The sequence below is a fragment of the Bubalus bubalis genome, chromosome 10 (assembly GCF_019923935.1).
Source record: "Bubalus bubalis isolate 160015118507 breed Murrah chromosome 10, NDDB_SH_1, whole genome shotgun sequence".
Lineage (NCBI taxonomy): Eukaryota > Metazoa > Chordata > Mammalia > Artiodactyla > Bovidae > Bubalus > Bubalus bubalis.
This window is the reverse complement of record NC_059166.1, coordinates 53,109,910-53,123,458: the sequence shown is the minus strand read 5'-3', so window position 1 is coordinate 53,123,458 and position 13,549 is coordinate 53,109,910.

The window sequence follows — 13,549 nt, the reverse complement described above, 5'->3', positions numbered from 1 at the left end:
AGCCCACTGTAGCCTGCCAGGCTCCTCTATCCATGGAGTTCTCCAGGCAAGAATACTGGAGTGGGTAGCCTATCCCTTCTCCAGAGGAATCTCCCTGACCCAGGAATTGAACTTCTCCAGGGGATCTTCCCTTTGCCAGGGAATCAAACCCAGTTCTGCACTGCAGACGGATTCTTTACCAGCTGAGCTACCAGGGAAGCCCAGATTCCACTAGTTCCTAGGGTAAATTTTCAGAAGTTATTCTTTTTAACCACATGGCAAACCTGAGGGGACAAGAAGAATGATCTCTTTATTTAGGACACTTTTTAAAAATGGGAAAAAATTATTTTGCACATTGCCATATGTAAAAACTAATTGAAGTTAATTTTTTCAAGATTGTTTGAGAAATGACGTTAAAGCTTTCAATAAGGAGTCTCTCCCTACTCCCTCCAGAAATTAAAATAGTGAAAAAAATGTAGAGGCTCTAGTTTCTGCTAACAATTAACATTGTACTGATCATTTGAATTTCCAAACTCTGTAAATTGAATGGATAATCTTGAAACAAAGGTCATAATTTATTTGAATCACAAATAATGTTAAAGATTAACTTTTGATTGTTTTGGAAGAAGAGCCTTTGCTTTTCTCAGGTCACATCTAAAAGTTTCATAGATAAAAATATAATCACTCATCTGGAGCTCAGCATCATTATTTCTTTCTTTGATGATCCATTGTAATAATTAAATAGTATCTTTCAAGTTAATGAGTCTTTCTTCACATGACATACTTTTCCTCCTCCTGGTCTCCACAGAACAAAACTACATAGCATCAAACTTGATACTTGGAAAGACAATGAATACCTTCTGAATTTCTACCCAAGATATGAAGACTAAGACTCAACAATTAAGACAAATGAAAGCAAGATGAGAGTTACTTTCTGGGACACTGACAGCCACAGAGATGGTTTTTAGTCATAGTAAAAATGTGCTTTTGGGTTTAGGGTTTCCTCACTTCCTTTCATTCACCCAAAATGAGTGAATACACATGTAAATAAAACATCTATAAGAATTCTTATGTAAATAAAAAGATATAGCATTCAGAGAAAGAAAAGAGCAGTAATAAAAGAGAGCTAGTTCTGTGGGGCTTTGTGAACAAGGGAGGGAGAGATTTCTTTGTGTCACAACAAAACGTAACCCTGCCCATGAAAGGAAGGAGACAGAAGGCTAGTTTCTGCTAAAAGCCTGGCTGCATGTAACTGACCCAGCAGAGGAGATCCTGGTTCTGTCTCTAGAGCCCGTTCGCTGCTCAACATGGATCCTACGTGTACACAGGATACCTGTGTCTGTTCTGCTTTTGAAAACAAAAGAGAAACCAATACCGATCAGCAGAATTATATTTGAAGCTGTTTCTAGTGAGCTGTATAACTGTTTAAAGAGAAAGTTAAAGACAAGCAAATAAACAAATTGTGCCTTAATTAAAGTTTTGGGGTCTTTGTTCTAATGCTATTGGTTGCTAACCAGAGGAAAATACCCTTCCTTCTCTGCCACCCTGTGAGATTCATGTCCTAAACATACAATTCCAAGTTCTTTATGGAGATGGGCATTTTTAAGCGTGAACAAAACTGGTACCATTTAAGCAAAATATCAAACATCGTCTTAGATTGGCAGCCTCTCACTGGAGTGTTTTCTATGGATTGTAATAAATTACATAAGGAGGCAAGGTTCTGTGAAATATTCACAAACGATTAAGTCAGTAATCTTCAAATTATGGATATTGATGCTCTTCAGGTTTTGAGCAGTAAAGATAGCTAATCACCATCTTGTATGCTTTTATCAAAAATCTCATAGAGAATAAAAATTGCAAAGGTATTGTTTCCTTCTCATGATACTAATCTGTCATTTGCTACACAACCTATTAGGTTTAAAACACGTGAATGAGACTTTTCTTTCGGTAGCCTTAATTTTAAGTACTTGATTGAAAACACAAGTCAAATGTTTCACATCAGTTTTTTTCTCTTCCCCAGTAATACATTATTAGATTTTTGTGACCTAAAAGTTAAGCAAATTTGTATAAATATTTTACACCTAAAAAAGTAACTTTATAGAAATAGATCCCCATGGTAATTATATGATAACTTCACTTGTTTGCAGAGAGATGGAACTAATTTTTCTTTTTGGTATAGGTTGGAATAAAAATATACAAACTTATTGTGTGCATGGCTTTAGGTTTTTTAAAAAACTCAACACACTATTCAAACATGACAAGAAAAATCTGTCATCTGCCACACATTAATTAAAATGATAATGAAAACTCTAATGGCTAGAGAAAGAACTCTTTGAAACAAATTGAAAAACAATCTAGATTTAAAAAATTTCACAAAAGGAAAATACACAAAGAAGCGGGAATCCATTACTATACAACAAAATAACAAAAATAAGCAAGGATTTCAAAGGCGTTATTAAGAGGAGCATTATCACAAAGGTAATTATTACCAGTGCTCTCTGGGATTAGAGAGACTTTCAGTTAGACAGTAACTTTCAGTGAATCTCACTGACCCCTGTAACAAACTTGCAGGTCTTCTCACTATAACTTAGTTAATAGAAAAGGCGTCTTGCTTTCTGAATATCACACCTGCAGTCGTCTGCCCTTGGGAATCATTCAATTCTTTGGTAAACACAAGCCACATACATCAAAAGTTTCCACTTTTTCCAGCTCTTTTTAACATCAGGGTCCCTCCCCTCTCCCCAGGCTCCTTGCAGCTATCTAGGGAATCTTTCACTTTTTGTCCTTTCCCGACCTTCTGGACCACATTTTCTCTTCTTATTCAAGCCATCTGCTCTCCAGGAAGGTACAACTTCTGCTAGGCAAACAATCAGCATCTCTAGCAATTAGCAGCTTTTGTGAACCAGCCTTTCAGCCACTGCCTATGAAGACATACATTGTGCAAATCACAATTCAAATTATGATAGTAGTTTAAAAATAGTTTGTAATTGATACATTTCTGGCCACAGCCTCCCCCTTTATCCTGCTAGTGGTACAATCTTCTTGCTCTTGACAGAAGTCTTTCTAAAGATCTGCTCAAGCCTCACTAAGCAGCTGTGAGTTAGGTCATTTTCCCAGGAGTTTTACATGTGGAAAACTGGGCATTAGTAAGGCCTCAAAAAGGACACCATCTGGCCCTAGTGAAAAAAAGGACCATGACACTTCCTGTGGTACCAACAGACCCTGATGAACCAGAAAGGAATTCAGCCCTGGACTGTGATCCAATAGCGACCGGCCCCACAATCACCTCCCTGACAGCCCACTCCATTCATCTTCGCAGTTATCTCATAGCACAATGGACTTTTGTGCCTCGCTGTGTACTGAAGGCGGAGGAAAATCCATTTTGATTTTTATGTTTAGTCTCTGTGCCTGTCCTCTTTCCTGGAACACATACCACATCAGGAGAGAGTACGATGCACAAAGAACAGTTCTTTCAGAGCCCATTGAAATTTCTCAATTTCCCTCCCACTGTACATGGGACCTAAGAATAAAATACTGGACTCTTCAGAGGCTTCCTAAAAGACCTGTCCCTGACATGAAGTGCTATCCCTCCCACTTTCAATAAAATGATTTTAAACTATTCAGAGCATCAGGGTTTTTTTTTTTTTTTTGGTAGGAAAAAAATGAAATTTACACTTATAAGGAAATCTTATGGGAATACTTACTGGAAACATTCTGGGTCCACTCAATTCATTAAGTGTTGAAAGATCCTGTTAAAAACTATAGCATCAACCTCAGTGACAAACCAGGTTTTCTGTTTCCAAAAGAGAAGTGTCTGACCCAAGCAATATGAGAGCGGACGCTGGTGACATCTTTCATTGTCTAAGTGTTCATCACAGTTGATGAAGCCTTTTTATGCTTTCTACTTCAGAATACGGGAATTGGGGAAGTCTGATTAACAACAACAAATCCTTAATTCTAAATGTTTCTCTCTCAATATATACGAAAACAAACAAGGAGCAAACACCCCACTTAATTCATTATCAGCAACTGTATATATGTGATTTTTACACATCAAATGTTACTTGCGGTGGATAATTGGAGACTCTGAAACTGGTTATCCCAGATATGAACTGTGGTCACTCAGCATAAAAGGCACTTCCATTTGGGGGCTTTTATATCATCTCACAACACAGAGGACTTGAGTATGATGGGAAGGTGTTTTCTTAAATCTGAGAGCTATTCTCTTAATTCTGGTCAGATTCTTCTTAGTTTTCTAATTTCCATCTTGTAAAAAAAGCCTTGGAGAGCTAAGATACTAAGATACTAAGCCTCATCTTTCCTCATCTTGCCTGCCTGTGGGGGCTTCATCTGTACACAGACCTGAATCCTCCCCTACTGTTGGACCCTTCAAAAGAAGGCCATATTGTCACACAAAGGGACCCTGGGTTAGAGAAAATGATTAAGGCCCATCATTTTTCCTATGCTCAGAATTTGGCTTGGGGAGGGGCGTTAGAGAGGCTGCCCAGATTTTGCAGGACTTAAAAAGCCACCACAGAATGAGTAGAATTTAATGAAGGACAACATTTCTCTGCCTCTGATTCTGTGATGGACATGATGGGGCTCTATTGTAGGAAGACATAGCTGAAACTCACTTATTAAACATGTGTGTCTGAGGCCTAATTATGGTGTTCTCTTTTAATGGAGAATTGTCACTATTGGTGGTATTCATAAAGTGCCTGTTGAGAGAAGTTGAAAACCACAACCTTTGTCTGTCCTCATCAGTGAATTTTCTCTGGATTCCAGAAGCACCAGCAGCATATTATGACTAGAAAGCCTACATTTTTGTGTATAAGGCTCCCCACGTCATAATGAAAATGCCTGCAAGTAACAGCTTGATTAGGAATGAAGAAGAGAGAGAGAGAAAGAGAAAGTTCTTCTATTTTGAAAGATCTAAAACCAGGGTATGAAATAGCCAGCATTGCACTGCTGAGATGTTTGTGCAATATGCACACAGTCATTTATCCTGTAAAGAGTCACAGGCTTTCACAGGATGCTTCTAGCAGCTGAAATAAGAAAACTACCAAACAAAGTTTGCGGCAAGGGCTGGTGGTGAAGGTCACAGACCTGAGGGCCTGAGGGCTGGCTGCTGAGGATAGGGACACTGAGCCGGAGAAGGAGGGCCCAGGGAAGGTGCAAGATGCAACTGTTTGGAAAACAGCCTCTTAGGTAATAGAGGCAACTCCTAAAACAGAAGGAAGAGGGGAGGGAAAAGAAGGAGTAACTTCCAAGGGAGGAAGGAAGTCAGGTTCCCTCAGTGCTACGGAATAGAAAAAGCCACTTTGCTAGGAGAAAGGGGGTTAAAATCTCCACTTTATCAGGCACATAGATGTTCAGTAATTTGGGACACAGATTCATTTTTTCCTTTAAGATCCCTAATACTCTCTGTAAGAGTAATGAAGAGTTTGAAAGAAAACAACAACAACAACAAAAGAACAATTGAAAACCTGGTGGATCATAAAATAATTAATTTTACTTATTATCTCTGCTGACACTTTTCTTAGCATTGATTTTGCAGCATTAACATATTTGCCTAGTATTAAATGATTTTAAAGGATTAAAATGTTAATTAAAAATATAAGTGGTGTCTCTGCTACAGGAAGGAAGCGGCCTGAGCATTGTTTTAAACTGGAGACTGTGTCCTCCTTCCCCCTCCTCCCCTCTCCCCCCACCCCTTATCCCCCCAACCCTCCCCCCGTCATTTCCCACCCCCAGAAGCAGCTCTGTTTAGAGGCAACAGTTCCCTAGGAAGAAAACGACAGGACCAGAAACAATTTGCTCCTTTAAGGATTGGAGAATGCTTATGTTGGAACCTCACAAAAGCGGCGTTATGTCCTTGAACATTCTAAAGATCATTGTTAATAGGATCAATTTTTGTGTGTTATTCAGCTGGATCCTTCGTAGGCCGTAAGAAACACATTTTCAGTCGAGGGATAGGGTGGCCATGGGGGTGGGGGTGGGTGGAAAGGAAGGCCCAGCAAATTCCATGTGATCAGTTCAGCTGCAATAATCTCTTTTCTCCTTCTTGACGAAGCCACACATGAGAGCACTCTGGTGTCTTTCATCATTATTTGTCACCCTTTTGTGCAAAGCAACTTATATCCACAGCCATTCCAGCAATTGAAAAAGAACCAAACAGTATTCTCATTGAATCTTTGGAGGCCAGTGCCACCAAGTGCCATCAACCTATTGAATGTCGGGTATCTAATGCCATTAGAGCTCTGTAAGTATTCTGTGGAAAAAAAAAGAAAACAAATAAATTGTTACATGCAGAATGTAGAGAAAGATTTAAAAAGATAAAATCTTTTGATGTCTTGGCAGTTGCTAGATTGCCTGGAATGGGCTCAGTCTCTGTGATAAGAACTAAGCAACTGACAGGAACTCAGACCCACGTGGAGACTCTGGAAACTTCCAATTTGGGAAGACAGGTAGTCATAGAGTGAAATCAACTCAGTCAGAATCAGTCAATCTTGTTTCTGCTGAAATACCTTCTGAAAATAACAAGGAGCATTTTATATGCCTTATTCCCATTAGATAAATATTTTCCAAAATAATAATGTGCCACCATGTTTTTGGGAAATGTACATTTTAATTTCCTTTTCCCAAAAAAAGAGCAAACTAAAAGAAAGTGAAGATAAATCAACTTTCCCAAGACCACAGGCAAGAGTCTGGATCAAAGCAGGATGATACAAGGCTTGACCTTGGTCATGATTTCATTTCATTTAATCCATCCTGCGCATGAAGAGCCAGCGAGCAGCTTTCCTTATTCCACAAGCCACACAGTTTTAATATGATTTTCTATTGAAAATTTTAGGGTCCCCACAAGACCATCAATTCTGAAGCTGTGCATTTGTTCTCCCATTCAAGGTGTAGCTTTTAAAAGACGTCATTAGTAAAGTACTGTGAAATACCAAGAATGCACTTGCTCAGGCATTGGAATACAAACTGCCATTGGATCCTTGTCTTTTCTTATAATTTAGTCGGGGGAGAAAAGATTTCTGCCTAAAATGGTCATTAACATTTAAGATAACATGCTGCTGAAATTCTGAGGAGGCATCCAGGACTTGAATAGATGATAAAGAACCTAGAGAATGTCCTGAGAACTGAAGAAAGAGAAGGAGGGCTGGCTTGGGGTAAGGGGCAGGTGCACCTTTGGATAGGGCAAAGGTAGTTAAAATGTTATGAGCACTTTATGTTCGCAGGGGCATCTAGAAAGTGCTTCCTACTCTGATTGCTATTTCAGTGCTCAGTAAACCTGTGTGTCTGATGCAGAGAAGCTGGAGCCAGAATTCCTGAGTAATGATTTCATTTTTATCTCAGGGGCTCCACTGCCCCTGAGAATTGTCAGCAAGGATGAGATGGCTTGGGCTGACTTTGAAATGATCATAGAAAATGGTCAAGTGACTGAGGGCAGAGATGGAGCACATACTGCAGTGCAGTCTTGGAGGAGGAAAGGTGAGACCTGTCAGTTATCCAAGGTATGAAAGAAATAACCAGGAAGGGTTGTTCCTCTGAAGACCTCAGTATCAATGACCTTTAGGACCATGTAGCCAAGTGGGTGGAGCTACAACCTGGCGTGGCTGCAGACTGGTGAAGTTGTGATCCGGAAAAGGGCTTTTGTGTAACTCATGTGCATTGCATTGTGACTATGAAGAAAACAGCAGAGAAAGGATCTTTTTTTCCCCTTCTCCCAAATTGGAATTTGAAGACAATCTCTTTACAGTCCGCTTGGGAGTGGAAAATTCTAATAGCTTCTTATATTTAACATTCTTATGTATAATCTCCCAAAGAAAGTTGCATGGGAGATTCTTTGTGGCCATTATAGATCTTTAAAAAAAAAAAAGGAATTCCCTGGCAGTCCAGAGGTTAAGACTTTGTGCTTTCACTGCTGAGGTTGCTAGTTCAATCTCTGGTCAGGGAACTGAGATCCAGCACACTCAATAAATAATAAATAAATAAGTAATAAAAATAAAAATAATTAAAATTTTTTAAATTTAAAATAAATATCTAATGGTTTATAAATGACAAAAATTCCAGGTAAAGCCCCATTGGGGGTTCTCCCAAATGTCTTTGCTTTTTCTAATAACAACAATAACAACAACAAAGAAGAATTTTAATAAATGAAATAGTCAGCCTGGGTGTCCAGGTGTTTCTGCTCCTGAATAATGATTTTGTCCCTTTAAAGTGATCCTATTTTCTTGCAATTTTTGGCAGAATATGTGATTGAGATTATCAGTAGGGAGTGGCTGGCAATTTGGCTTTAAATTTCGTAAACTTTCTTGAATGCTTAATTGTTTGCTAAGATGTCAGCTGCAAGATTAGTGGAGCTGGAAAAAAAAAAGTGTGCACTCACATTGGCCCTGTGTCTATTTTCAGTGTGAAAGGAACTGGCTGGAGAGTGTTGCAAACACTTGAAGCTATGCATTCTGCATTACGATGAAGTGGGGCTGTGTTACACAATACCGCAGGTTTTTTTTTTTTTTTTTTTTTTTTTTTTTTTAAGGGCATCATATCCCAAACTGTTTGAATGCAAAGCAAGAGCAACAGATGACAAATACTAGGGTGTGATCAACACCAGGACAATTACATTAAAATGGGCTTCTTCCAGACTGCCTTTCCAATTTCTACTTGGTAAATAACTAGCTCCCAAACTATACAAGGACTCTTTAAAAAAATATTGCAAGAAGGCTGAATCAGAACTAAAACATTTCTTTATATAAAGAACATAGTATATGGTGACTATATAAATAAATAAATAAATAAATAAATGTATATATATATATATATATATTTATCACCACATACACATGTGTGTGTGGTGATATTTAAAAATGTGTCATTTAACTTAGTCTCCCACCTATGAGTGAGAAAGAAAAATGTCATAAAATACATTCACAGTTGGAATTCCCTTTCTGGTTCTTCTAATTATTGTAAATACAAACCCTTTAGTTTTGTTGTACTACAGAGACTATTAAAAATGATGCTATTACCTCTTTTCTCAATAATTCTCTTTTTCAGAGACTAATAAATGCCATTTTTTTTATAAATGCCATTTTTAAAGGACAAATAAATGAAATGTAGCAAAATCATTTAGCATTTTAAGGACAAATAATACCACCTATGATGCAATTTTAAATTTTAGATCATACTTAATGATAACTAAATGAACGGAGATAAGACTTAAACTTAGGTTTTTGGATTCTGGTTCTTTATCCTCAAGTCCAAATCAAGCACAAAAATATGTCTGCTATCTGATATATGGCAGAGAAGGCATGTAGAACTCAAATTTCTAATTTATTTTGATTTATATAGAACAGATTTCAATATTCATAGAGTTAGGACTATAGTTTCCTACCTTATCTGTTCTGTTTAGATTCTAGGATCCCTTCTGTTTGAAATCACTTTTCTTCTGGTCTTCCATAACACTCTTGGCCTATGGGACATTTGGTGATGACTGCATTTTTCTGGATTAGCTACTTTATTTTGGTTGTTGTTAGGATGGAGTCTTTTGTTAATCATCTAGTACTGAGCCTGACATAAAGCAGGTGCTCAATAAATATTTTCAGGGTGAAGGAATGAAGGCAGGATGATACATGTGTACAGCTGGTCTCCTAGATTGAGCTGCTGGCTCTTGGGGGATGGAGAAGACATGCTGTGCTTTTGGTGCTCAGCTCCTGGTGCCTAGGACTCTGCTACTACCAGCTACATGGGACAGAGACAGGAAACATCTGATGGTGATGAGGATGACCCACGATAGAGATGAGAGACAGAGGGAAGGGAGGAAGCCACAGAGGGAAGTAAAAAGAGGATGGAGAAAAAACAAAAAGAAAGGGAAATTTAGAACATAGAATCAAATTCAGTTTTAACTTCCCCCCTCAAATTACCTCAAACTGCTCTCTTGTGTAAGCCAAAAGGAAAACAGAAGGCATGAGAAGAGGAAAATTCAGAAAGTAGAAAAATAGGATTTGTGACTTTAACTGTGAGCAATATTTCAAATTTACCAAGTCATTTGCCAATATAATAAATATTTTTTCTAAAGGATTACTAGTTGGTGAATTTATGCTATTTTCTTGTAAAGTTATCAAGAAATTGGAGTTTATTGGAAGTGGGTGAATTTCAAAAAAGTAATCCTTAAAACTTGGGAAATTATAATTATTTTTTCCTAATGAATACACTTAACAGGCTACAGACTCTCAAATGTGATACATTTGGCAAAGAATAGGCCTTGTCATGAAACCTGAAAGAGGTCTGTGCCATTATTAATCTGCTACCCAGGCAACACTTTTGGGACCTTAATGAATAGCCTCTAATTGGCTGAGGTTGGCCCACATACCCAGGAGCTGTTCACCAAATACATTTTTTTCAAGATTTTACAACTTTCCTCCATCTGCAGTAAAAGAAGATTATCCTGCTCAGAGTATAATATATTTTCCAGAAATATCTCAATGACTTGCATGAATAATTACTCCATTAAGATTTTAAATATATAATTCTAGTTTGTTTTATACATAAAACTCCCAAATAAAATGAAAATAATAATTCTTGAATTAAAAATAACTATTTGCTAATAAAGAACCTCTATATTCAAAATATAGATCACCGATTCTTGGAGATTACATAACTCAGGAAAAAAAAATAGCACTTTTGTTTTCATTGCCAGAAAACCAAGATGAAAGAAAATGCTATTTTTTACTTTTATTTAAAAAACATTGTTATTAATATTTTAAATTTTGTACTGGAATATAGTTTATTAACAATGTTGTGTTAATTTCAGGTGTACACCAAAGGATTCAGTTATACATATATGTGTGTCTGTTCTTCAAATTCTGAGAAGATGCTATTTTTGTGTGTTTAATAATTGACCAAAGGGTTTTGGAGGAGATCCTTTGATCCATCTACCAAATGATATTAGAAACACTCCAAGACAAGGGCTGTGGTTTACTCCAGTTTCCTGTCTCAGGATCCTGTCAGCAATGTCAAGTATTTCCAAGGTCCGTCTCAGAACGATGTGGGTAAGGGAATGGGGTTATCTCTCCTTTTCAACAGCCCAAAGGATCCCTTGAATAACTGTTGCTATTTTATTATTTATTCATTTATTGCCTTTCATATGAATTTATATGTTTGAAGATTTTTTAAAAAATCTGTAGGCAAATGTAAACATGTTTGTGATAACATCTACAAGAGTTTGGGACTTCCCAGGTGGTGCTAGTGGTAAAGAATATGCCTGTCAATGCAGGAGACACAAGAGACACAGGTTCAATCCCTGATTCAGGAAGATCTTCTGGAGTAGGAGGGAGGAGCCTGGTAGGCTGCAGTCCATGGGATCGCTAAGAGTCGGACACGACTGAGAGTCTTCACTTTTACTTTTCACTTTCCTGCATTGGAGAAAGAAATGGCCACGCACTCCAGTGTTCTTGCCTGGAGAATCCCAGGGACGGAGAAGCCTCGTAGGCTGCTGTCTATGGGGTCGCACGGAGTCGGACATGACTGAAGTGACTTAGCAGCAGCAGCAGCTGGAGTAGGAAGGGACAACCACTCTGGTATTCTTGCCTCAGAAATTCCATGGACAGAGGAGCCTGGTGGACTACAGTTTATGGGGTCTCAAAGAAACATAACATATATACACACTCACACAGGAACACTACAAGCATTTCAGTAGGGAAATTTGTTAAGGGAAACATGACTGCATATTACAACCTCCTTTCCATTCCCCTCCAAGGGAAGTCGAATTGCAACTCCCTAACTTGGTCCTTTGGGCTTCCCTTTTTTGTCTCAGATGGTAAAGAATCCACCTGTAATGCAGGAGACCTGGGTTCAATCCCTGGGTTGGGAAGATCCCCTGGAGGAGGGCATGGCAACCCACTCCAGTATTCTTGCCTGAAGAATCTCCACGGACAGAGGAGCCTGGTGGGCTACAGTCCATGAGGTTGCAAAGAGTAGGACACGACTGAGCAACTAAGCACAGAACTTGGTCATAGTGCCTTTTCCATGAACACTAGAACTCTCTGTGCATGAGAGTTTTCTCTATCTCAGCATCAAAGCTTTATTGTCGGCCCAGAAGCCCAAACCAGGGTTTCCTGTTGAAGGACATCCCTGAATCTGAGACAAAAATGGTGCTGCCTCAGAAAGAAGGGATGGGCAGAAACGGAGACCTTTGTGGGGAGTGGACCATGAGGCACAGAGAGGGAAATCAAAGGGAGACAGGAAAGAAAGGTAGGGACAATAGAGCGCAGGATGAGTGATGGTAGAAAAGTATCGGAGTAAAGGATGGGTCACAGGGCAATCTGACCTTGTAAACTGTTTTGCATATAGATGAGTTGCAGATGATCACCTTGGCCAGAAAAGGGAAAAGTCCAAAGAGGTTTTCTGAAATAAGGCAAGATGACATTAATATATGAATATAGTTAAAAAAAATGGGGCTTTCCTGGTGGTTCAGCAATGAAGACTCCACTTGTAATGCAGGAAATGCGAGTTCGATCTCTGGGTCAGGAAGATCCCCTGGAGAAGGAAATAGCAACCCACTCCAGTATTCTTGCCTGGGAAATCCTCTGGAGAGAGAAGCCTGGAGGCTTACAGTCCATGGGGTCGCAAAGAGTTGGACACAACTTAGCAACTAAACAACAACAACAAAAGTAAAAATTAGATTAAAATTCCATTTAACTCGATTATGATTAATTATTCAGTAGACTTGAATTTATGTGATACTGTGCCTGTCTGAACGTCGTTTTAACCCTGAAGAACCTGGTTAGCCGGCTTCTCCTTCTTTGAGTACCACTGTTACTAGTCTCAGAACTCCAGGAGAGTATCATTTTTAATCTATAGGATGTCTCATGCTATTGCTGGGAATTTTAGAAAGCACTTGCTTCCTTTTTTGCAAAATCTTGTTTGCAGTTCATCTATGAAGGAAGTGAAATAACTAGATTTCTGTGTCTCTGGTTGAGGGTGGGGCAATGGGATGGTCAGTGGGGGATAGATTACAGCGTGGAAGAGCGGGAAGCATCACAGACTCATTTGTAGGAATCAGAAGTCCACGGAGAAAGAAGACTCTTGTAGGAAAACTTGGTGTAATAACTTCACTTCCTGACAAGACTATAAAGGTGCTAAGGCGCCACGCACCTGGCAGCCTACTACAGGCTTGTCTGTTATTTTTCTTGCTCCTTAAAATGTCACATCACTTATACTATTTTTTTTTTAATTCTTTGTCAGGGGACAGATGATTGGCAGAGAAACCAAGAACAGAAATTTTCTCAGAATATCCTGGTTATGATTTACAAGCTTCTGGTTTTTTCTGTCATGGGAAAAATATCAGAGAGCAGGAGGTGGGAAATGCTTAGCTGTTATCAAAATTCCTTTCTTTGTATTGAAAGCTGCAACATTCAGTCATCCTCGACAATGTTTCAGACCAAAACTGGCTTACATGTAAGGTTGTTCCCGTCTAAATGCGGAGGATCTTTGAGCTGTTATCTATAAAGCAATCAGAATTTACAAATGCTAAAACAGACAAACTCTCCTGCTTTGGGATTTTATTATA